Source organism: Protopterus annectens, chromosome 5.part0, assembly GCF_019279795.1.
Source record: "Protopterus annectens isolate FY-2018-M chromosome 5.part0, PAN1.0, whole genome shotgun sequence".
NCBI lineage: Eukaryota > Metazoa > Chordata > Ceratodontiformes > Protopteridae > Protopterus > Protopterus annectens.
In genome coordinates, this window is record NC_056735.1 from 82,761,563 (window position 1) to 82,787,307 (window position 25,745).

Here is a 25,745-nt window from a genome sequence, read left to right on the forward strand (position 1 = left end):
ATTTTTAGTGATTGCACTTTTGTCAAACAACAGAGTTAAACTTAACAACGCCTTACTGTGCCTAGGCAGTTCAGATCCTGTGTCCCAGATGAAAAGAATCACTCCCTTAGTTACAGCTATTTGTTCTCTCAATATTTCTGATAGAGTACTCTGTAGAGAATTTTTTTAAATCCGCCAAATCGTTACACTCTCCAAAAACATTTCTAGTTACCTCTTCCTTCCCAGTCATACCTCCAACATCTGTTATCTTCATGAGGAAAAATGATTTGAAGTCTTCTTGGTGTATAAATGTACTTAAGCAAACTCCTAAACCTTTTGGACTTTGCTTCATATGTGGGAGCCATATACACGTCCTCCCACTGTTCCCTAGTAAATTGCTTTTCCAGTCTGTCTTTGTAATCTTTTCTAACCTCCTCTGCTTCTTCTACTTGTTGTGTGGGTTAGCAGCCAGTTTTTCATCATTGCAGACTTTGTTGCTGACTAATCGCTGAGGGAGAAGGTACCATATATGGGTAAGGACCACTGAGGCAGAAGTTACCATATATGGGTAGGGACCGCTGAGGCAGAAGGTACCATATATGAGTAAGGACCGCTGAGGCAGAAGGTACCATATATGGGTAAGGACCACTGAGGCAGAAGGTACCATATATGGGTAAGGACCACTGAGGCAAAAGGTACCATATATGAGTAAGGACCGCTGAGGCAGAAGGTACCATATAAGGGTAAGGATTGCTGAGGGAGAAGGTACCATATATGGGTAAGGACCGCTGAGGCAGAAGGTACCATATATGGGTAAGGACCGCTGAGGCAGAAGGTACCATATATAGGTAAGGACCACTGAGGCAGAAGGTACCATATATGGGTAAGGACCGCTGAGGGAGAAGGTACCATATATGGGTAAGGACCACTGAGGCAGAATGTACCATATATGGGTAAGGACCACTGAGGAAGAAGGTACCATATATGGGTAAGGACCGCTGAGGGAGAAGGTACCATATATGGGTAAGGACAGGGAATAAATAAAAAGAAATCCCTGCCATGTGACAGCCACTGAGATTTTGTAATCCATTCTTTATCCTACAAGGAATGAATGACAAATCTGCAGTGAATAAAACCCTTGTGTTGAAATCACTGGGAAGGAACAGACAAAAGTTATGTATTGTTTAATGGTCATATTTTGTGCACTTTTGTATAAAATAATAATGCATGTGATGTTTCAAAGTGAACACTGAAAGTAATTGTTTTCTTTTATTGTAGCATTGTGAAAGTACATGGTATATTTCCAAGGACCATACTCATAATCTGCAGTAGGGTGACACTGCCATTTTGAGAATATGTTGGCATAATCCACATCATTGCTGCAGTATCTTGGAGTATTCTACCTTCTCCATACTACAGCAATCTACACCACTGTTTACTATATGTACAAACACTGAGATTGCTATAGTATGGAGTAGATAGGAGAACATGAATCACAGACTGCAGGCCATGCCAGGGCTAGTCACTTGACGGTGTAAAATATGGCTCTAAGTGATTCGGTCATATTGACTAATGTCACCAAAAAATGGGCATAGGTAGTTACCGGTGATAAGTGGGATGAGGACCCGGCCTACTCTGACTCATGCCAGGGACCCTTGCTAATGGAGGTAGAGGTATATGTACCCCTATTGGCAAGTGTGTGCCCACTATAAAGCCAACCTAGGTTACCTGAGATAGCTCTGTCGATCGAAGGCTGAACGTAAAACCTAGCAACCTGCCAAACATGAACTGAGAATTGCTACGCTAAATGTAGGTTCACTGACAGGATGCAGCTTGGAAGTGAATGACATGATATGGAGGGGCTGGACATACTATGTATCCAGGAAATGAGATGGAATGGCAGTGCAGCAAAGCCACTTGGCTTGGGATCCAGACTCTTACTCAGGAGTGGTACAGGCTAGAAATGGTGTAGAAATTATGGTGAGAGAGAGGCTTCAGAAGGCAGTGAGGGATATCATCAGAATTAGCGACAGACTCATGGTAATCAGACTCCAGTGTAATGACAGGGCAGCATTCATAATCTCAGCCTATGCCCCACAGCAGGGTTGTGAGAGTGAGGAAAATAATGCATTCAGACAGCAGTTGCAGGACTTACTAGATAAAGCAGGACAACATGAATTGGTGTTGATAATGGGTGACTTGAATACACATATTGGGACAGACAGAACAGGATTTGAGGACTCCCTGGGTCCACATAGGTGGGGCAACAGGAATAAAGAAGCAGAAGCCATTCTAGACTTCTGTTTGGCAAATGGCTTGATAGTAACCAGCGAATGGTTCAGAAAGAGAGACAGTCACATGATCACATACAAGTGTAGCCAACATGCAACTCAAGTAGACTTCCTCCTAGTTAGGAAAAGGCACTGGGGTAGAAACAATGAGTGTAAAGTCAGCCCCAGTGAAACAGTCAGCCCACAGCATAAACCACTGGTTGCCACAATCAGCTTCAAACAGTGGTCAGAGAAGGCTCTAAGGTCAACAGAGACCAGGCTAAAGACCTGGAAGTTGACTGGAGAGAAAGTACAGCAGTTCAAGGAATTACTCAGGGCTCTAGCACCCCAAGAAGAGGAGGAAATAGGTGGAGTTGATCAAGAATGGCAGCACCCAAAAACAGCATGTGTTAGGACTACAGAAATCATATGTGGCCAAGCCAGGTATGGAAATAAGGTACATAAGGAAAGCTGGTGGTGGAATACAAAAGTCCAAGAAGTCAACAAAAGAAAAAAGGAGCTGGGAGATAGAAAAGACTGACCAGGCTAGGAAGGACTACTGGATGGCTAACAAAGAAGCTAAGAAAGAAGTTGCAATAGCAAAGAATAGGGCATTGGAGGCTCTCTGCCAACTTCTGGAAAGTGACACAGTAAAAGGCACAAGGCAAAGACAGAAAGATAAAGAAGATAGTTAGACACCTTCATAAGGGATGCCAGCAACAACCTGCTCACCAAGTCCACAGGATATCAAAGGCAGATGGAAGCAGTATTTCCAGCAGCTTATGAATGAAGAAAACCCCACAGAAGCTGTACTGCTCCAGAAACAGCCTACAATGAGAGAAGAAGATGAGCCCACCCTAGAAGAAGTAAGAACAGCACTAAGGAAGATGAAATCAGGGAAAGCAGCAGGCTCAGATGAGGTGACAGCAGATATGATAAAAATGCTGGGTGAGACAGGGGAGAAATGGCTCCTGAGAGTACTAATACCAGTGTGGAGAGAAAGATGTATCCCAGATGACTGGAGAATAAGCATACTCATGCCAGTGTACTAGAACAAAGTGGACATCTACAACTGTGTGCAGTACAGAGGCATCAAACTCTTGTCACATCACATGAAAGTTCTGGACAGAGTGGTTGATAAACAGAAATACAGAGTAGTAGAATGTACGATGGGAGATGAGCAGTTCAGATGCAGATCAGGATGTAGCACAACTGACCCGATGTTTGCAGTGAGACAGATACTTGAGAAAAGATTCCAACTTGGCATTCCTAGAATTGGAGAGAGCATATGACAAGGTCCCAAGAAAGCTGATCTGGGCAGTACTGCGGTGGCTTGAAGTCCCAGAAACATTGGTAGAATTAGTGCAGGCTATGTACAAGGCCCCAATGACTCAAGTACGAACAGTATTCGGCCTCACAGAAGGGGTTCCCAGTGGAAATGGGTGTACATCAGGGTTCAGGTCTGAGCCCACCGCTCTTCATACTGGTGATGGAATACATTAGCAAACAGGTTGGAGGGGACAGATCAACAAAGCTGCTGTATGCAGACGATGTGGCAGTGCAGGCAGACTCTGATCTAGAACTTCAGCAAAGGATAGGAGAATAGAATGCAAATCTGTAGGCACATGCGATGAAACTAAGCACAAATAAGAAAGTGGTAATGGCAGCAAATTGGGGAAATCAGAAGAAACTAAGAATAGAGATAGAAGGGAATACAGTGGAACAGGTAAACAAGCAGCTTTAAGTATCTGGAAGGGGTAGTTGAGGAGAAGGGTAGTCTGAATGAAGAGGTCAAAGCTAGAATCAGAGGGGCTGCAGCCAACTGACAGAGTATCAGGTGTACTCTATGACAGAAGAATTCCAAAGAAGTTGAAAAGTAAGGTGTACAAGACAGTTGTGCGACCAGTACTATTGAATGGTACAGAAATCTGGGCAGTAAAGGCAGAACAGCTGAAGAAGCTAGAAGTGATAGAAATGAAGTGCCTGAGAAAGGAGGTAGGATGCACACTGTGGGACAGACGAAGAAATGAGGACATAACAGCAGAAGCCAAAGTAGCTCCAATTGCAGAAATGATCAAAGAGAACAGATTATGGCAGTTTGGGCATGTGTAGAAAAGCAGAAGACAATCAGGTGAGGAAGATTTGGGTCAGACAGGAAGAAGGTAAGAGGAAGTGAGGACATCCAGCAAAGAGGTGGATGGATTATGTGAAAGGAGATCTGCGACAGTTGGCACGAGCGTTGAAGAAGGCAGGAGAGTGGCACTGAATCGAGAGAGTTGGCGACAGTTAACATGATACCTCGACCCCATGTAGAAAAATGGGAAAAAGGCGGCTGATGATGATGATGATAAAGAACCTTACAAACTTTTCTCTCTGTTTCATATGTACAACATCCTGCAGTATGAATGAAGTTCGGATGCAGCTGTAATGACATCATTCAGTGCACACCCATCTCTGTATTCAATACTGCATCCCTTTATAATCCAGGAAGATGCCAGCTGTACATTGGGCTTTAAGCCAACTATGACTTAGCTGCCAGCACTCCTTTGTATTTCTTGTTTCCTATCCACTGCCTAACTAACACTCTCCAAAACTTCAGGTCTGGAATTACTGATTTCACCTTGGCCCATGAACACAATATTGTTGGCACATTTTAAAACTAAAATAACTATAAATCACAAGCAAAAAGAACTCATACTACATACAGTGCTAATCTGTCTCACACAACTAGCATTGTAATATGTGATACTTTAATCTAATCAAAGTTTGATACAGTTTAGAACTAAACTGTATAGGAAAGCAGTCTGTTAAAACCTACTGCCTGAGTGATGTCATGACATTCACTGATGTAATGTAGGAAAGCAGTCTGTTAAAACCTACTGCCTGAGTGATGTCATGACATTCACTGATATAATGACACTGAGTTAGAAAAGCTTCACATATCAGAGGATGCCCCTCGCTGATGTCTTTCTAAAACAAGTATTTTCCTAGTTCAATTAATGCGCAACAACTGTCTTCATACCAAGCAAGTCCAGTTGACTCATACAGTGAATAAAACTCCATTCAAGCCTGTTAGCTTTGATAAGCTGACACTTTTCACACAATTATTAAGGCCTAGTCAGCGTTAATTGTGATAGAGTGCCATATAAATACCATACATTTCCCAAACATGAGGTTCAATGTTTCCAGGGACATTGGTTAGTTAATTAATTAGTTAGCTCGTTAGTTTAATGGGGATAGTGCACAATCACTATGGACCAATTTCAGTAGTAATGTAGGAAAAAAAACAACATTTACAGAAATAAGCAAAACAAGAACTAAACTCTTTTACAACAGATCAAAAGTAAAATACAATTGTCACGCCTACTAGCCTATAAAAAGCACAAAGAAATTGTACTACATTTGCATTTGATGTGAGTCTGCAGGTGATGAGTCTTACATTATATCTCCAAAAGACGAGGAAGAATGAAAGGATTTATGAACGAGATACAACCAAGAACAAACGTAAGGACATCTTACTTTCATGAACGCTGGAAGAGGAGAAATCTGCATTGACCTTGCTAAAGAAACTGTCATTCTCTGTGGTATGGCAAAATACTGGATTCAAACATGACTGTAATTACATGGCTTATATCAACTGATATCTTCACCCACCCCCCCTTCATAAAAACTCATCTACAAGCTCCATAATTGACTGGATACTTACCAGCTCACCCCACCACTGCCACAACCCCAGTACCATACCTGACTGCCTTAGGGAACCCCTCCCCACCTCTGTCCTAAGATACTTTACCCAATCCCCCAAACCCCACCTTTACAGGGATTGTTGCAAACTCTCTAACTTCAATATAGCCCAATTCAACTCCATCCTTTCTAATATAGACTGGTCCATCCTCAGACAAAGCCCTCTCAGTGATGCTTTCAATATGTTCAATAGCATCTTTTTGAATACTCTAATCTCCCTTGCCACCTCTACGAAGATCAGAATAAAATCCAATTATGCTCCCTGGCTTTCCAAAGAAACTAGGCCCCTTATGCACAAAGGAGACAGTGTTTGTAAAGCCTGGATCAAAACAAAGGAACTACCTCTGCTACACAAATATAGACAGCTTAGCAATCTTACTAAGAAACAAACTAATAACGACAAGAAGTCCTACTATAACTTTGCCCAGCTCAATAGAAAATCCAACCCTCTGAAATTTTGATCTACTCTTAACAGTATTCTTTCTCCTGGCTGTCCCCTCAATCCCCTGCCCTTACCCAAACACATCCCCTCTAGAAACATTTTATTGACACCATCCAAACACTCAAACCTTCCAACTGTAGCACTACTTCTCTGCCTACTCCACCCAACCCTCCTAGCAAAAATCTATTTTCTTTTCAACCAGTTCCTACCCCCTACATCAAATCTCTTCTACAAAAGCTCAAACCCTGCTCTCCCTCCACTGACAATCTACCTCCTACCTTCCTCAAGCTTGCTTCTGATTCCATTGCCTATACAGTATATATTCTAATCAATAGATCTATTCAGGAATCCACTGTCCCTACCATGTGGAAATCCTTCTTCATTATTCCCCTGCATAATGGTGGAAACTCTACAGAGCCGTCTAACTATCGGCCCATCACCATTCTATACCCCCTCTCTAAGATCCTTGTAAAATGCATTCACTTACAGCTTCTCGCCTACCTCCTCCAGCATAACCTACTCACCCATACTCAACATGGTTTCTGTTCCAACCACAGCATGAGCATGACTACTGCCCTCTTATCCTTCACACATACCATTGCTGAGGCCCTAGATAAAAATAAACCCATATCTTCTCACTTCCTTGACATTTCCAAGGCCTTTGATACAGTCTCCCACCCTCTACTGCTATCTAAACTTGCAAATCTTAATCTATTTTCTTCCTCCCTTGCCTGGGTCTTCACTTACTTATCCTGTAGGCAGTGATCTGTCAAATGGCTCTCTTCCTCTTCTCCATTTATACCTGTCCCAACTGGAATACCACAAGGTTCCATCCTGGATCATCTCCTGTTTAATGTCTTTACCAACGATCTCTACACATCTTGTAAACAATCCTCCCTCATCTCTGACAATCTCTCTGAACTCCATACCCTAACTCAACAAGCCTTCCTTTCCACAGAACAGTGGTTATCCAATAACCTACTTATCCTAAACCCTAAAATGACCAAACTCTTACTCCTTCTGACCAAATCCCTCACTCACTACAAATCCACCTTTTCTATTACATCCCCTAACAGCACTACAATCCTACTTGAAGCTCACACAAAACCTCCTGGTGTTATCATTGATGATGAAATCAAATTTAACCTTCACATGCTCCGATGTATAAAACAGACACACCAGAAACTTGGCTTACTGTACCGCAACAAAAGATTTCTAACCACTAATGCCCGACTCTCCCTTGCACAAGCTCTACTCCTCCCCTCCCTTCTATATGTTGCCCCAGTGCTTACTAACATCCAAACAGCAACCTTGAACAAACGTCAACAAACTTACCATAAGATAGACAGATTTACCATAAACTCTTCATACAGTTTTCATCACTACGGCGGTCCAGGTGTGTCTTTTTTATACATTGGAGCATGTAAAGGTTAAATTTGATTTCATCATCAATGATAACACCAGGAGGTTTTGTGTGAGCTTAGAGTAGGATTGTAGTGCTGTTAGGGGATGATGTCCTGTCTGGTGGACCCCAGCCATAAACAAACTATACAATAGAAGGAGGAAGCTACTACATGATAGAGCAAAATCCCAAAAAGGGAAGGCATCTCTGATCAGTATTAGCAAAAAACTAAGGGCACTCATAAAATCGTCTAAGGCCAGCTTCGAGAGAAACATTGCACAGGACACTAAGGATAATCACAAGACTTTCTTTAGTTATGTTAGGAACCTGGGTGGGAATTCCCAGATATGCTCAGAATTAGTCCAAAATGACAAAAAATGCACCAAACCCACAGACATTGCCAACATCCTAGCTGACAGATTCAGCGCAAACTCCCCCCCACCCTCCCCACCAAAAGGGCAAATATCTATCCCAGCAGAGTGCTGCCCCCCTGACATCTCAGATGCTCAGGTAAGAGCTGCCCTCTCCAAAGCAAAAGACACAGCATCAATGGGACCAGACGGTGTCCCGGGCTGCGTCCTACATGAACTCCAAGAAGAGCTAAACCCAAACATAAAACTACTGTTCAATCTCAGCCTTACTACAGGATATGTACCCAAAGAGTGGCGTACAGCAACAGTGGTCCCTCTCCACAAAGGTGGTGCCTCAACGGACCCTGGAAACTATCGCCCCATAAGCCTGACTAGCTTGGTCTGCAAAGCTATGGAAAGGATCATCATGGACTTCATAAATAAAGATATTGGGGACCTACAGACACTGGATCCTACCCAGTTCAGCTTTGTTAAGGGTAGATCCTGCCTCTTAAACCAGGTTGACTTCTTTGAAACAGTCACTAAGGCCATTGACGAAGGGAAGGTGGTCCACACAGCCTACCTGGACCTCGCAAAAGCCTTCGATACAATACCCCACTTGGGCATTATAGATAAGCTCACCAGCTTAAATATAAACCCCTTTGTCACTAGATGGGTTGCGAACTGGCTCAAGGACAGAACCCACATGGTTAGAATTGCTGGAGCCCTGTCAGACTCCAAACCAGTTACAAGTGGCATCCCACAAGGCTCAGTCCTGGGGCCTCTCTTGTTCGGTATATATTTCTCGGAGGTACAGGCCAACACAGAAGGACTGTGGCTGACCAAGTTCACAGATGACTGCAAACTGGGTGCCATAATCGACTCTCCAGCCGACACAAGCATCCTCCAAAAGGGCCTCATAGAAACAGACAACTGGTGCCAGAGCCATGGGCTCAAGCTAAACGCCAAAAAGTGTATAGTCATCCCCTTTGGCAAAAACAAAGTGCCCACAAATTACCACATAGGTGGTAATCCATTAAGTACAGAAGAAGTAATTAGGGACCTGGGGACCCAAGTTGATAGCAAGCTCTCATTTGACAACCACATGGCCAAAGTGGTTAGAAAAACATTTTATATAGCCCACCTAATCATGAAGGGATTCACATCTAGATTAGGGGAGGTCATCATGCCTCTTTACTCATCCCTCATTAGGCCCATAATTGAGTACAATGCCCCTTTTGGGATGTAACTTACCAAACACCTGCAGCAACTGGAAAGACCCCAAAAGTACCTCACCAAGAGGATCAAAGGGCTCAAACAGATGCCATATGCTGCCCGGTTAAAGAAACTCCAGCTCTACTCAGTGGCATACCGCCTGCTCAGAGGCAACCTGTGCCTGACATATAAAGCCATGTCCAACCCGGAATTAAGGGACATGCTGCACCTCAAAAAATCCAAATCCCATTGAGCTACACGCTCAAGAGACTTGAACCTCAGCACTGAAATAAATAGGACATGCTGGAGGGAGAGATTCATAACTCAGAGGCTCCCTTCACTCTGGAATAAAATCCCAGTCCAGGTTAGGCAGAGTCCCTCATTGACTCTCTTCAAGAGGAATCTTGATGAGTGGATGGGAGATCGTAGGTTTACCCAGGGTATCACTTCTGTGTCACTGTTAGACAGAGGCACAGTATACTAACCTCGAAAAAGGGCATAGCAAAATTAATTTAAAATGGGTGGCGAAAGCCAAACATACTCTGGCTAGGCTTATAAATGCCCTAGGGCAGATAGCCTAGTATGAACCTATGAACCTTGCCCTAAACTCTCTCCAGTGGCTTGAATTCCCCCAACTACTACTGCTATCTCAACTTTTGATGTTACACTTCATTCTCTACAAACCTTCTTCATGTCCTGCTCTCTCTTCCTTCATCTCTATCTATACTCCACCTCGGACTCTCCATACCTCTAATCAGCAACTACTGAACATCTACCAACCCAAAAAAACAGTAGGTAAACTACTATATAAACACTCAGTTGCCCATGCTTGGAACAAACTTCCACTTGATATATGTTCCATCATACACCCAGCACACTTCAAAGAAAAACTCAAACTTCATTTACTTAACCCCAAAAGTTGCCCCTGTCATGCCCCAACTTAATCTCCCCTCACCCCTCCTACATACTTTTACCAATCCCTCCCCTTTCACCCAAGTATGCCATCAGGCCAGTCCTTACTAAACTCTATCGAACTAATACTGCTGGACAAAACCTTGATGTATATATGTATATATATTGTTACTCTGTAAAAACATGATGTGTATAGCCTTTGGGCATGCATTACTGCTTTGTATATTTAACTTTTTTGTTTAACTCATTTTTTTGTCAAACTTTTGAGTCAAATGCTTTTTAATTTCTGTAAACTGTTTCTGTATGGAGCTTTTCTCCTCGGGTCTCTGCTGAAAATGGGCCACAAGCCCAGCTGGACCAACCCTGTTAACAAATGTCAATAAATAAAATAAAAATAAAAATAAATTACACAAATCACACTAGTGACACATCATTGTGAATGTCCCAGATCAGGCAGCATTATTTATTTATTTATTTATTTATTTGCAGTTTGTTGACTGGGAAGTCCACTGGGCCATGTTGACCCCATTTTCAGTGGAGGCCTGGGGAGGAAAGCTCCACAGATATATAGAAGTTACACAGTACATAACAGTAGAATCATAAAGTAGAGTTATACAATTACAATATTGGGTCTTTTAACACATTGTAACGTGTATAGAAATTGAAAAGCACATGGAAAGTAATATGATGCATTGGCATTTCCAGATCAAGTTTTAGAAATTAGACATTTATAACCATTGTTTTAATCAGCATATATATAATTCATGCGTCTCCTTGTTATTTTTATTGGATGCTAGACAGGAGTTAGAGCGTATATACTGGTTACTGAGGCAAGTATAGAGACGAGATAAGAAGTTTAAGAGGGGAGGGGGTTAGAAGAGGATTGAAATAGTTTAATCTACTCAAAGTGTGACACAGTATAGGCCTAAACTGTATAGAAACGCAGTCTGTTGAAACCTACTGCCCAAGTGATCTCATGGCATTCGCCAATCTAATGATCCAGAGTTAGAAAAGCCTGACTATCAAAGAAGCATATGGTTCTGAGATAGACAATGTAGGCAGCGTGTTATTAACTACTGAAGGATGCAATGAGGTTATGCTCCCCGTGTGGCAAATGAATCTTGTGTAGGGAGAACCACCAGATAACCACAATCATTCTGTAAGGTTAGCTGTTCTATTTTCTTTGACACACTAGTCAGAAATAATTACATTGTAGCTAGTTTCTCATAACTTCCTGTTACATACTAGATGAACAGATAAGTGAGAAAGTATTAAAAAACACAAACCTTTAATAAGAAGAAGTTAGGTGTTTGATGCACAGGGAAAAGCGATGTGAGCTTTGCTTGTAAAATATAGGTATTTAGATTCTAGCTTAAAATGAAAGTATAACCTTTTCCTTATATGTGTATTAGGCAAATGTTATCTTGTGTGGAAGGAGGTTTAACTTTCTGGACAAGATTTCACAGACTGTGCAGTTTACTTTCTGAATTATATTAAATACTTTTAGAAATGGTGTGGTACAATTGTGCAGCTAAAATAATTACAACAGATTAAGAGTTGTGCATCATATCTTTCACTACTTCCTGCAGAAGAGACAGTAAGATTTTAAAGCAGTGCAATGTTCGCTACACCCTGACATGACAGTCTCCTTAGCGTATGCATGCATACATATATCAGCACAATACCATGTGACTTAGTGTATGCATATATACATATATCAGCACAATACCATGTGACTTAGTGTATGCATATATACATATATCAGCACAATACCATGTGACTTAGTGTATGCATATATACATATATCAGCACAATACCATGTGACATAATGCAATATATCAGCACAAAACCATGTGACTTAATGCATCTTAGACATGGAGCAGTGCAATGTTCACTACACACTGACACGACAGTCTCCTTAGTGCATGCATGTATAAATATATCAGCACAATACCATGTGACGTAATGCAATCTATCAGCACAATACCATATGACAGTGTATGCATATATACATATATCAGCACAATATCATGTGACTTAGTGTATGCATATATACATGTATCAGCATAATACCATGTGACTTAGTGTATGCATATATACATGTATCAGCACAATACCATGTGACTTAGTGTATGCATATATACATATATCAGCACAATACCGTGTGATGTAATGCAATTTGTGTGGTGGTACAGCGTTACCGTTGTTGCCTTACAGCAAGAGTTTCTCCTGTTCGATTCTCAGCTGGAGTGCCTTCTGTGTGGAGTCTGCATGTTCTCCCAGCGGTCGAGTGGCCTCCAAAAGACATGCGTGAATGGGCGTGACTTCGCTGAAGGTTGGGTGTCAGGCTGGCAACTCAGCAGCATAAAATCTACTGCCAATCCTTAGCAGACCGGAGTTCTGCTGTGGCAACCCTTAACCGAGAAAAGCAGAAAAGACAAACAAACAAGCCATGTGATGTAATGCAATATATCAGCACAATACCATGTGATTTAATGCATCTTAGACATGGAGCAGCACAATGTTTGCTACACCCTGACACAACAGTCTCCTTAGTGTATGCATGTATACATATATCAGCACAATACCATGTGACATAATGCATCTTAGACATGGAAGAACTTACCCCTGAATACTGTAGGTCCATGTCTGTGGCACAATATGATAATGGCTGACTGTGCATGCAGCAAGTAAAGTTATCCCAGCCTTCTTGACTGCACGAAAGTGGGTAGTTATACCTGTGTGAGCGATACTGAGGAAGGGTTCTCCAGTCCCTGTAGAGCGGATACTCAAAGTCCCAAGCTTCTGAGTCTTGTATGATGCTGTTCCATCTTGAGTAGTAATTGCGCTCCAATGACAAAGACATGAAATCAGTGCTGGTTCCTTCACTGCGCTGTTTCGTTACTGCAAGCTCTTCGCACGCTTTCTTTTCTTGGTATTTTGGCAATTTCATGCAGGAGGTAAAAGCCTCATCGTCAGACAAGTTAGCATCCATGACCTGGCCTTCAAAACAAAATGATTCACATATCTGTCTTTAGTGTTATTTTTTTTTTTTTCATTAAAAAACAAGCAGTAATACTAGACAGTCAGGTGCCATTCTAACATTTATAGAAATCTTGTGTTATCTGGGCACAAAGCTATATAAATGTCATTGCTGCATGTTCTTAAAACAATAATTTGAATTTTAAAATAAACATGTTAGTAAAAAAAAGAGAATAACAATTAATGTGTCACTAACATTCTAGTGTAAGATACTTCAGTATTAAGTGAACTGAGATGTTATACTACCTTAGAGAATGGGCAACATGTAGGTCGTCACCATGATTGTTGAACCAACATTCTTCAACAAGGTTTTAATGTACAGGTAATGTTCTGTAGAACACAAGGCTGCCACTTCATGGCAGCACACTAAGCTGCCAATGATGCTTAGACTAAAAAAGATAATGGCCACCATGTTTACACTCACTACATGTGACTGTGCCATTAGGCAAACATAAAATGTGTGTGTGTGTGTGTGTGCGTGTGTGTGTGTGTGTGTGTGTGTGTGTGTGTGTGTGTGTGTGTGTGTGTAGATTTTAAATACTAACATAACGTGTATTTTACATGTAAAATACCTTTCTTCCATCAAGAACTACAAATAATACAGCAAGTCTGAAACATTAGACAGAGGAACTATTTTACATCAAAATATAAAAATAAAGTATATAGTAATAAAAAACAATAAAACAAAATAAATACAAGCCCAATATCTAAGCACAATAATGCCACCAGAATATTTGTTACTGGAGAAATAATGCTCTTCCAGAGGTGTAGAGGCCCTTCACCTGTGGCAACAACACCTGGGCAGATGCTATTTCCCTACCAGCACACACTCTGTCAGGCAGTATTGCTTATTTGTTCATCACTTTTCTGGTTTGAATAAATGGTAATGTTCCCTGATTGAATAGATTCCAGAAAAATACAAGATCATACTGCATCTGAATCCTCTTCTAAACTTCCATGAATGCTTTTCTACTGTGGGAGTTATTGTTGCCTTTGTTTTTTCTGGTGAAATAAACCATCAAACTGCCTCCTTGCTAATGTATGATGATATATTTGTATACCTTGTTATCCATTTTTCTGACTGCCACCTCAACAACTAGCAGCACTCTTATGTGCCATTTCTAAGACATGATGAACATATAGCATCCATTTTCTTACTTGGAAACACGAAAAATACATATATTCAAATGGTTCATTTTAAAAAAGATAATATCAGAAGTAAGTTCAGGAGGTGCAGCCTGATACTGCCAACATCCTGGCAGATAGGTTCAGTGCTAACTTTACCCCTCTCTCATCCCCTAAAGGGCCCATCTCTATACCGGAAGAATGCAAAGTTCCTGTAATCACGGCTGCACAGGTAAAAAACACACTCTCCAAAGCCAAGAACACAGCATCCATGGGACCTGACAACATCCCAGGCTGCGTTCTACATGAACTACAGAAATAACTGGCACCCCAGCTAAGTACCATGTTCAATCATAGCCTTACCTCAGGCTTTGTCCCCACTGAATGGCGCACAGCAATGGTTATCCTACTCCACAAAGGGGGAGCCATCGCAGACCCCGGGAACAACAGCCCCATTACCCTGACGAGCCTGGTCTGCAAGGCTATGGAACATATCATCATGGAACTTATAAACAATGACATTGGTAATCTCCAAAATCTGGACCCTACCCAGTTCGAGTTTGTAAAAGGCAGATCATGTCTCCTAAACCTGATAGACTTCTTTGAAGTGGTCACCAAAGCCGTAGATGAGGGTAAGGTGGTTCACACTGCCTATCTAGATCTCGCCAAGGCTTTTGACACCATCCCCCACTCTGGAATTATAGATAAACTCACTAAATTAGGTATAAATCTGTATGTCACAAGATGGGTTGCCAATTGGCTCACTGACAGAACCCACACTGTGAAAGTAGCAGACTCTAAATCCAACTTAAGACCAGTGACAAGTGGAGTACCACAGAGTTCAGTCCTAGGTCCTCTCCTGTTTGGTGTCTACTTCTCTGAAGTACATGCTAACACAGAAGGTCTTTGGCTAACAAAGTTCTCAGATAACTGCAAACTAGGAGCCATAATCAAAACTCTTAACGATGTGGACATCCTAAAAAAGGGCCTCACTGAGGCAGATGTCTGGTGTCAAAGCTGTGGCCTCAAGCTCAATGCCAAAAAGTGCATTGTCATCCCTTTTGGTAAAAACTCTGTACCCATGAACTACCACATCGGCAGTAGTCTACTTAACACCGAAAGTGTGATAAGAGACCTTTGGACACAGGTGGACAGTAGTCTCTCCTTTGCTAATCACATCGCCACAGTACTCAGGAAATCCTTCTATGTGGCACACCTCATCACAAAAGGTTTCTCATCCAGGAAAAAAGATGTCATTGTTACCCTCTACTCATCACTCATTAGACCCATACGCCCCTTTTAGTATGTACCTCACAAGACATCTACAACAATTGGAAAGACCACAGAAATACCTCACAAAGAGGATTATTGGCCTCAAACAGATGCCCTACGCAGACCGTCTCAAAAAACTCCAGCTTCACATTGTCGCATATCACCTACTCAGAGGTGATCTCTGCCTAACATACAAAGCTATGTCAAACCCAGAGCTGTTGGACATGCTACACATAAAGAAATCCCAATCCCTCCGAGGTACATGCTCTAGGGACCTAAACCGTCACCACAATAAACAGAACATGCTGGAGGGATAGATTCCAGTCCCAGAGACTTCCCATTCTCTGGATCAAACTACCTATCTATTATCAAACAAAGCTCCTCATTAGCACTCTTCAAGAAAAATCTTGATGATTGGATGGGTAATAGGAAATTCCCCCTGGGGATCACTTTTGTGGCTCTGCTTGACAGGGGCACAGGAAAATAATTTTCTTGGGTGGCAAAAGCCAGGGTACCTTTGGCTAGGCTTATATAGGCCCTAGGCCCAATAGCCTAGTACCTACCTATGAACTAATTCTGTAAAATCTATTCAATACAAATTCAAGTAAACAGAGTGTTCTGGCCAACAAATGTTTCTTTATAGGATTTAGGTTTCATTTATTGTCAGACACAATTTTTTTTGTCAGAAGATCAGTTTGTCCTTAATTGCTCCTCTTCAAATAAAAAAAAATGCTATTGTTATTTTTGTAACTGTCTCTTACCCTCCTACAGAAAATGTGCTGATCACTAGTGTAATTATCAATATTTCTGTAATTCTGCATACTAATTAGTTAAGATAAGTACCAGAAAATATGCATCCACCTTTTTAGACCACTTTTTTTAGGAAGGTCACTTATCTGTAGACATCATGTGTACTTTTTGTGTATCCTTGGCCATATAACTATCTGAAAGTATATTAGATTGCCGTAAATTCCCGTGCCTCTGGTGGTCTGGGATTGTCATATGCAGGTGCTAAGACCTCACAAGCTTTCCCTTATTTTTGAAAAATATACAGTGACATACGGGAATGCATGCACCGTTTTGTGCATTGTATTACATCATGTCTTCTACAGCCAGTGTTGGTATTTATAGTGTACCTCTCTGAACCCTCCACTAGATGGCAGATCCTTAACTCTGCTGTTGGGATACTGCTAGTAGACTCCCTAGTTGTCCCATCTATCTCCATGATTACTTCTCAGGTGCATAACTAATTATCCAGGCCCAGCTTACCTGTGTTTCATGTGGGCATGCAGTCTGTACCTCTATAAGTCAGGCAAGTTGTCAGGAACTACTTCGGTTAATAAGAAGTAATGGTCATGGTTTCAGGATGTGCTAGTAATGTCTTTCAACTTTTCCCAGCTAGGGGTTACCACAGTGGATCACTGGCCCGCTTATGATTGGCAGTGGATTTTTATGGTGTTGATTTGCCAGCCCAGCACCCAACCTTCAAAAAAGGCACACCCACTCACACACAGACCTACCTGCATGTCTTTAAAGTTCATTCAACCATGGGGTGGACATGCAGACTCCACACAGAAGGCGCTCCAGCTGAGAATCAAAGCGGAGAACCTCTTGCTGTGAGGTGACAATGCTAACCGCTGCACCACCGCGGCCATTTCAGGATGTGCTACACAGCTTTAATTCTGTTGTGATTGCACTTATTTAGTTATTTTCATTTTTTGACCAGCAAACTCCAACTGGGCTAAAAGGCACTTTTCAGTGGAGGCCCAGGGAGTAAAGCTCCACAGGAATTAAGTCAGATACAAGCACAGCAGAATTACAATATAGTAACATTAAAGTGAAGAGCAACAACTAGTAGATAGCAGTACATTACAATGTTACAATAATGAAGCAAGACCTAGTGTGATAACAGAGAATAAAGCTGGGGGAACTTTTTTTAGATTAATAGTCATATTTATAATATATACACATTTTGCTGGGATAAAGATGATGAAACATTTACAAGTACAGCAGATTTACTGCATAATTACACAAATGTGAAGACCAACAGCTTTTAAATGGGATTATGGGTAAAGAACAGTCATATACATATTCTGCTGAGGTAAAGAAAGAATATGGTGATATAGCATTGACAAAGGTTATACAATCTGCTAACGGATTATAATATTGTAAGGGTGGGGGAGAGGACATGAACGACTAAGTAAATAATGAGAGGGAAGGATAAGTGAAATGACAGCAACTGAAGATAGGAGCTGATGTTAAAGATATGAGAGTTAAACGATTAGAAATGCAAGAAAAGAATACATTAGGGTTACCCAGGGATGCATGAACAGTTATGGGAGGCTGGATTCTGCCCTTCTGAGCTGGGAATTTCTGGTCACAGGCTTATTGTGCCTGCTTATTTGAACTGTTTCTTTCTGAAAATGGTACGCCTTGTTGCTGCAGCATAGACCAGATTCAGGCCTGCTGAATCTAGCTTTGTTTGTATAACTTGAGTAATGATCTTTTTTGGAGAAGGTTCCCCTGCACCCTAGCAGCAGGAGTGTGCAGTTAGAACTTGTCTGATTGAAGACTGCTGGAGGAGGGCCCAGTTTTGAGCTTTTTTCTGGTTAATTGGGTAACTTGTTTAAATCAGTTGTTAATTTTCTATTGTTTTATATATAAAACATTGCACTTTATTCATCTGCTTTTACTGTATTTGTGTTTATTCCTCCTTTATTACTAGTGCATTGACTACAACTCTGATCTGAGATATATAACAATAAGCATCCTTTTCGGTGCACTTAAAGTGTTTTTTGATTGTAACTGCTTTATTTTCTGAAAAAAAAAAAAAACAATATACCTGTTTCTCACCTTTCTAAGCTAGTATAGTCCAGTTTTCAGGTTAAGTGCTGAATGCAGGGCTGTGCTACAAATCTCTGTGTTTGCCCATACCTTACCTGGATAGAAAGAAGTTTCTCTGTTCACCTGTGAGAGAGGGGAGCTTTGAACAGCCTATCTGTCCCTGGAGGAGTGGTTGCAGCCCAGAAATTAGTAGTTTATTGGCCATTTTGGGCTAATTTCTATCTCTTTCATTTCCCTGCTATTCCCTTGGAACTAGACAAACTTTCAACTTAAGCACTCAAGCCATTAATTTCACAGCCCAGCACTTGCTCAAAACTCATAGCAATCACTTATAAACCGTAGCACTCGACCCTCCTATACTGTACAGAAGGACAAGGCTCTCTATTCAACCTAACCAGCCATTCAGTAAAACAGTTCACTGTACCTATCCAAGCATGTCCAAAAGGCAGTTTCAGGCATACTCTCCAGTCCAACTGGTGAATCTGGGCATTCTGAGGCAATGTTACAACTGCCTCGTGTACACAGATAACCCTCTCCTCCTACCACCAAACACTAATACATGTGAGAGATGCAATTATACAGCCAAACTGGAGGTTAAGCTCTCTCAACCCAAGGCTGGATCAGACAGTCAAGAGGAGAAGGGAAATACTTGCATCACACCACCAGTCTCACATAGACCCATTAAACCAGCACCGGCAAAAAACACACATAAATACACGAAAACATACTTGGAGGCTCTAAATAAAATCTGCAAAAGCAACAGAGACCTCCAAAGCAGACATCCAAGCAACCTCCACCCCCCCAACACAAATCATGAAACACATACTTCACAAAACCAGTGTGCCATGCAATCACAGCCCTTAAGGCAAAATAACATACCCAACATACTAGTAATAGGTGACTCTATACTCAGGCACACTGACGTCCCACTCACTAGGCTGAATAAGGAGAAGGTTACTGTTAGCTGCCTGTCAGGTGTCAGGATCCGCCACATAACACAAGCACTCAGGTCACTCCAGAACAAGTACAAATACGACTCTGTCATTGTCCATGTTGGTGTGAATGACCTGAGCCATACCTCCCTGGACTACATGAAAAGAGACATGGAAGAGCTCTCCAATCTTGTAGCCCAGGCCGGTATGACCCTGACCCTGAGTAGCATCCTGCCCTCACCAAGAATGATACCACAGTATAAAGAAAAAATGATCAATTTCAACAATTGGCTAAGTTTCTGGTGTCATTCAAAGGGGATCCAGTGTCTGTCCGCATGGGATGACATGCTCGACAGGCCACGCTGCTTCACTCGAGACGGCTTGCACCTGTCACCCTTAGGCTTTCGAATACTGGCCAAGGCTCTTGCCACCCCCATAGTGCCTTTTTTAGGCAAGGCTCAAAAGACAAACCCACCACCATAAATAGCACAAGTAACAAAAAGCTGAGGGTAATGCTACTCAATGCCAGAAGTCTAAACCTCAAAATGCACGCATTCGAGGCACTCCTCAGTACGGAGAAAATCGATATATGTGCAGTAACAGAAACCTGGTTTAAGGCTCCAGAGAGCACCCCAGCACTACCAGGCTACAACTCATACCATACATTTCAGCCACAGAATCAGGACCAAAATACAAACGGCGGGGGCGTATCCATATTCATCAAGGATACCCACACCTCCAGGTTAGTGGCACAGCACGATGCTTCAGAGATCATCCACGTGCAACTAACAATGGGCAAAACTGCAATTCAAATTGTAGCTTGCTACAGATCACCCACCATGCCCTAGGACCCCCATTCTGCATTTCTGGAAACACTGGGATATATAAAGGTCCTACCATACACCCTAATATTGGGTGATTTAAATTATCCAAACATTAATTGGGAGAACTACTCAAGTACTAACTCCCTTGCCCAACATTTGCTAGAATTTATAAATTCAAACGCACTGGATCAGCTGGTCAACACTCCCACCAGAGGTGACAACATATTGGACCTGGTCATCACCAACATGGGCGACCGGTGCTCCACACCAGAGGTCAACCCCTGCCTGGTTAAATCTGACCATAAACAAATGACATTGGATATCCTCATTCCGCCCCCACCCCCAGACAAGGAAACCACCATGAAAAACATTTCAAAAGCAAACTTCACATTACTTAAAGTCGAGGTGGAAAGTTTCAAGGCCCCCATGCTAAACGATAACATTGTCCAAGATGCAAAATCCTTTACTAATGCATTCTATGGGCACCTACAAGAATGCATGGATTGTGCTATCCCAAGCAAAACCAAGACTCACTCCTCCAAGAAAAGGAAACCAGTCTGGTGGACTCCTGCCATAAACAAGCTATACAATAGAAGGAGGAAACTAGTACAGAAAAGAGTAAAATCCCAAGAAGGGAAGACATCCCTGATCAGTATCAGCAAGAAACTATGATCCCTTACAAAATCATCAAAGGCGAGTTTCGAAAGAAAAATTGCCAAAGACTCCAAAGATAACCACAAGGCATTCTTTAACTATGTCAAGAATCTAAGTGGCAATGCTTAGATCTGCTCGGAGTTAGTGCAGAATGGTACAAAATACACTGAACCAACCGATATTGCCAACATCCTGGCAGACAGGTTCAGCACAGACTTCACCCCCCCTCTCACCCCCAAAAGGGCCCATACCCATACCAGAAGAATGTAGAGCTCCTGAAATCATGGACACTCAGGTTAAAACAGCCCTCTCCAAAGCCAAACATAAACCCCTATGTCACAAGATGGGTTGCCAACTGGATCATGGACAGAACCCACATGGTAAGAGTTGCAGGAGCCAGGTCTGACTCTAAACCCGTTACAAGTGGCATTCCCCAGGGCTCAGTCCTAGAATGCCTCCTGTTCAGCATATATTTCTCAGAGGTACAGGAAAGCACAGGAGGACTATGGCTGACCAAGTTCAAAGACAACTGCAAACTAAGGACTATAATTGACTCTCCGGCTGACACAGACATCCTCCAAAAGGGTCTCACGGAGACAGACACCTGGTGTCAAAATCATGGCCTCAAGCTAAATGTCAAAAGGTGCATAGTCATCACCTTTGGAAAAAACAAAGTCCCCACAAACTACCACATAGGAGGTAGTCCCCTAAATATGGAAGATGTAATAAGGGATCTGGGGACCCAAGTAGATAGTAAACTCTCCTTTGATAATCACATTTCCAAAGTGGTTAGAAAATCCTTCTATGTGGCACCTTATCACAAAAGGATTCGCATCCAGATCAAAAGAGGTCATTGTGCCCCTCTACTCATCGCTCATCAGACCCATCATAGAGTACAACACCCCATTTGGGATGTATCTAACAAGACACCTGCAACAGCTGGAAAGACCACAGAAGTATCTCATCAAGGGGATCACTGGCCTCAAACAGATGCCCTATGCAGCTCGACTGAAGAAACTCCAGCTGTACTCGGTTGCATACCGTCTACTCAGAGGTGATCTCTGCCTGACATACAAGGCCATGTCCAACCCAGAACTGATCAACATGCTCCACCTAAAGAAAAGCTTATCCCCTTGAGCCACACTCTCTAGGGATCTAAACCTCACCACAACAATAAGTAGGACTTGCTGGATTGATAGGTTCCTGTCACAAAGACTTCCCATGCTTTGGAACAAGATTCCAATCTACATTAGGCAGAGCTCCTCGCTAACACTCTTCAAGAGAAACCTTGACGAGTTGATGGGAAACAGAAAGTTTACCCTGGGGATCACTTCAGAGGCTCTGCCGGACAGAGGCACAGGGAACTAATCTAAGGGGGCGGCGAAAGCCAACACATTCTGGCTAGGCTTATAAATGCCATTGGGCAGATAGCCTAGTACCTACCTATGAACCTATGGATGTACAGTGACAGCTCCAGCTGTCACAGAGATGTAATTTTCATAAGGCTTGAGATCAAGGTGGGTTATTGATTTCATGGAAAGAAGGTGTGAGGAAATTCCTGTTTTTAGAAATGTATTAGGCATGGGCAACATTTTCAGGTGAGTCGTTGGTTGGAATAACATGCAATAGAAGTTTTTCTATGGCTCTGAGTATATGAGCAGAGGACAGCTAACTACATTGTTATAAGGGAAGCCAGATATGGGCATTTTTCTGGGGTATGTATTTTTTTTTTTGTGCACAAATTCAGTTGACTGAGTTTTAGGAAGTTGGGGTATTCAAGCCTGCTAAGGTGCCTGTTGCCTGATTGTAATACAGTGATGTGTGTGAGTAGGACACTTTGTGGAAAATGTAATAATTTTACTGTAGATCTGTACAAGTTTAGTTGGCCTGATTGTAGGTTAATGAAGGTAGAGGCTGCATGTAATTAAGTGTGTAGGAGAAGGCAGATGCTATGCATTTCCTAGTGTAGTCTGCAAGGAAGAGTTTGACTCTGTATAACATGCCCAGTGTCTGATTTTTTTTTTGTTACTTGTTGAACATGAAGCTCAGTTTTATTTGTTTATTTATTTACTTTTTGGGTGATTTTGAGTCCAAGCAATTTGGTATATGATACAGTTTGTATTATGATACCATTTTTGGATGTGAAAATAACATTAGGTTTGGCATCACAGTATGTTTTGGAGGTGAACAGCAAAAGATTGGATTTATTTTGTCATTAAGGACAAGGTTGGAGTCCTTGAGTCAAGCTTCTATTAATGAGAATGAAGGTTGGGCATTAGATTGCAGTTCTTGAATTGTATTGGCAGAAGACGTAATGGTAGAGTCACTGGCATATTTAAAGATGGAAGAGTTACTTGAGTGACAGGCCATGTCATTGATGAAAATCTTAAAGAAAAAAGGGACCTAGAATTGAGCTTTGGGGAACTTGCTCTTTTACTGGAGGAGAGGAGGATATAGCGTGTTGTCATTTGACAATTTCTAATGTATCTGAGACATAAGAAGCAAACCAGGTGAGAGGAGGGCAGAATCCTACATCTGAGAGTTTGTAGAGAAGTTTATTGCACTGAATACTTTAAAAAGATCAAAGAATATGGTAAAACTAATGTATTGCTGTTTCTGTGGTGGTCAAATGGTATTTATGTATTATACTAGTGCAATATCTGTACTCTGTGACAGCCAAAAACATGCTAACAACACTAACAACACGGTTTAATCTCAGCCTCCATACAAGTTTTGTACTCAGCAAATGGAAAGCAGCTACAAATATTCCCCTACATAAGGAAGGACCTTCTACAGACCTAGGAAATTACAGACCAATAAGTCTGACCAATCTCATACACAAAGCCATGGAAAGACTTATCATTGGAATTATCTAATCAGGACATAGAGAACCTCCAAATATTAGCCCCATCTCAGTTTGGGTTCTTCAAGAACAGATCATGCTTACTCGGTCTGGTGGATTTTTTGAAAAGGTCACCAAAGCAATGCATGAAAGCAAAATGTTACACACCACATACCTTGACCTGGCCAAAGCTTTTGACACAATTCCCCACTCACGCTTAGTAGAAAATCTGAATAAACTCGGAATAAACCCCATGTCGCCCAGTGGATTGCCAACTGGCTCACAGATAGGACACAGATAATCAAAATAAGGGAAAGTTACCTCCACAAAAAGACCAGTCACCAATGGTGTCCCCGGGGTTCTCTGCTGGGACTTCTCCTGTTTGGAATCTACTTTTCTGAAGTAAAAGCCAATACCAAAGGGCTCTGGCTGACTATGTTTGCAGATGACTGCAAGCTATGAGCTATCATTGAATCACCAAATGACTTTGCCATCCTGCAGAAAGGTTTGCCTCAAATAAATAAATGGTGTCAAAATCATGGTCTGAAACTAAATGCGATAAAATGCATTATTTTATCCTTGGGGATATCATCTACCCCAGAGAAGTGCCACATTAACAAAACACCCCAAGGAGATTACCTAGTTTTTTGAGATTTAGAAACTTATGTGGACAGTGACCTAACTTCTGACCAACATGGGTCTATTTTTGTAAGAAGGTCCTTCTATATTGTACAGATTATAAACAAAGGGATTGTGTCTAGATCTAGGAATGTCATTGCCTCCCTTTACTCAGCCTTCATTAGGCCAGTCATTGAATATAATGCCACCTTCAGCATGTATCTGTCCAAACACGTGCAACAACTGGAATGTCCACAGAGATATCTTACTAAAAGGATACAAGGGCTAAGCAACATGTTCTACATAGTCTGACTCAAAGCCATGTCACAATACTCCATATCCTACAGATTGGTAAGAGGTGACGTGTGTCTGACATACAAGGCATCCTCCAACTGACCCATTACTGATAGATTTCCTGCATATCAGCAAGTCAAATGGCATCAGAATTATTCAGTCTAGAGACATACTCAATCCAAACCTCTTCTGTAACATCACCAGAATAGTTTGGAGGGCTAAGTATATTTTGCAGAAGATACCACTGTTATGGAGCAGACTCACCATCCACATAAAACAAAGTTCATCCCTGTCCATTTTCAAGTGCAATTTAGATCTATAGATGTGAAACAGAAAATGCACTCCAGGACTGTCCCTTTACTACTAATGGACAGAGGCAGCTCCTATGCATAGGCCCCCTCAAATTATCTATGGTATGATCCCAGTTATTCTCATTAGGGGTAATATATAATTATTGACTATGAAGTGAGTGGGTCAGGTCAACCTAGAACCAAATTAGATAGGTTATTTTGAGCACAGACAGAGAAACTGACTGGGCTTAAAATGTTCTGCAAGGGCACCAAGCCTAGCACTTAGCTAAGAACCTAAGAACCTATATGACAGAATAGAGAGAAAAGGATATTGGATAGGAGAAATTGAAGAAATTGGGCATGGATACATTTTTCAAGCATTTAAGAGAATGTAGAAAGGCTAAGAGTTGGTCCTCCATAATATAGAGGCTGTCCATCCTACATTGACAGTGTTCATGGGTATTTCTAAGGTGTTTCAATATCCCACATCAGTAGTACCTCTCAGGTCTTCTTGTTTGTTACTACATCAATATGCAGATCCATAGGTACCAGATTAAGAGATCATGTAGGTACCAGATTAAGAGATTACATAGGTACCAGATTAAGAGATCATAGAAATAATAGGTCATGTAACTCCACCAGAACAGACATTGGATAGGATTTTAACAGCTGGGCCCCATAATGTTTTCTGTAT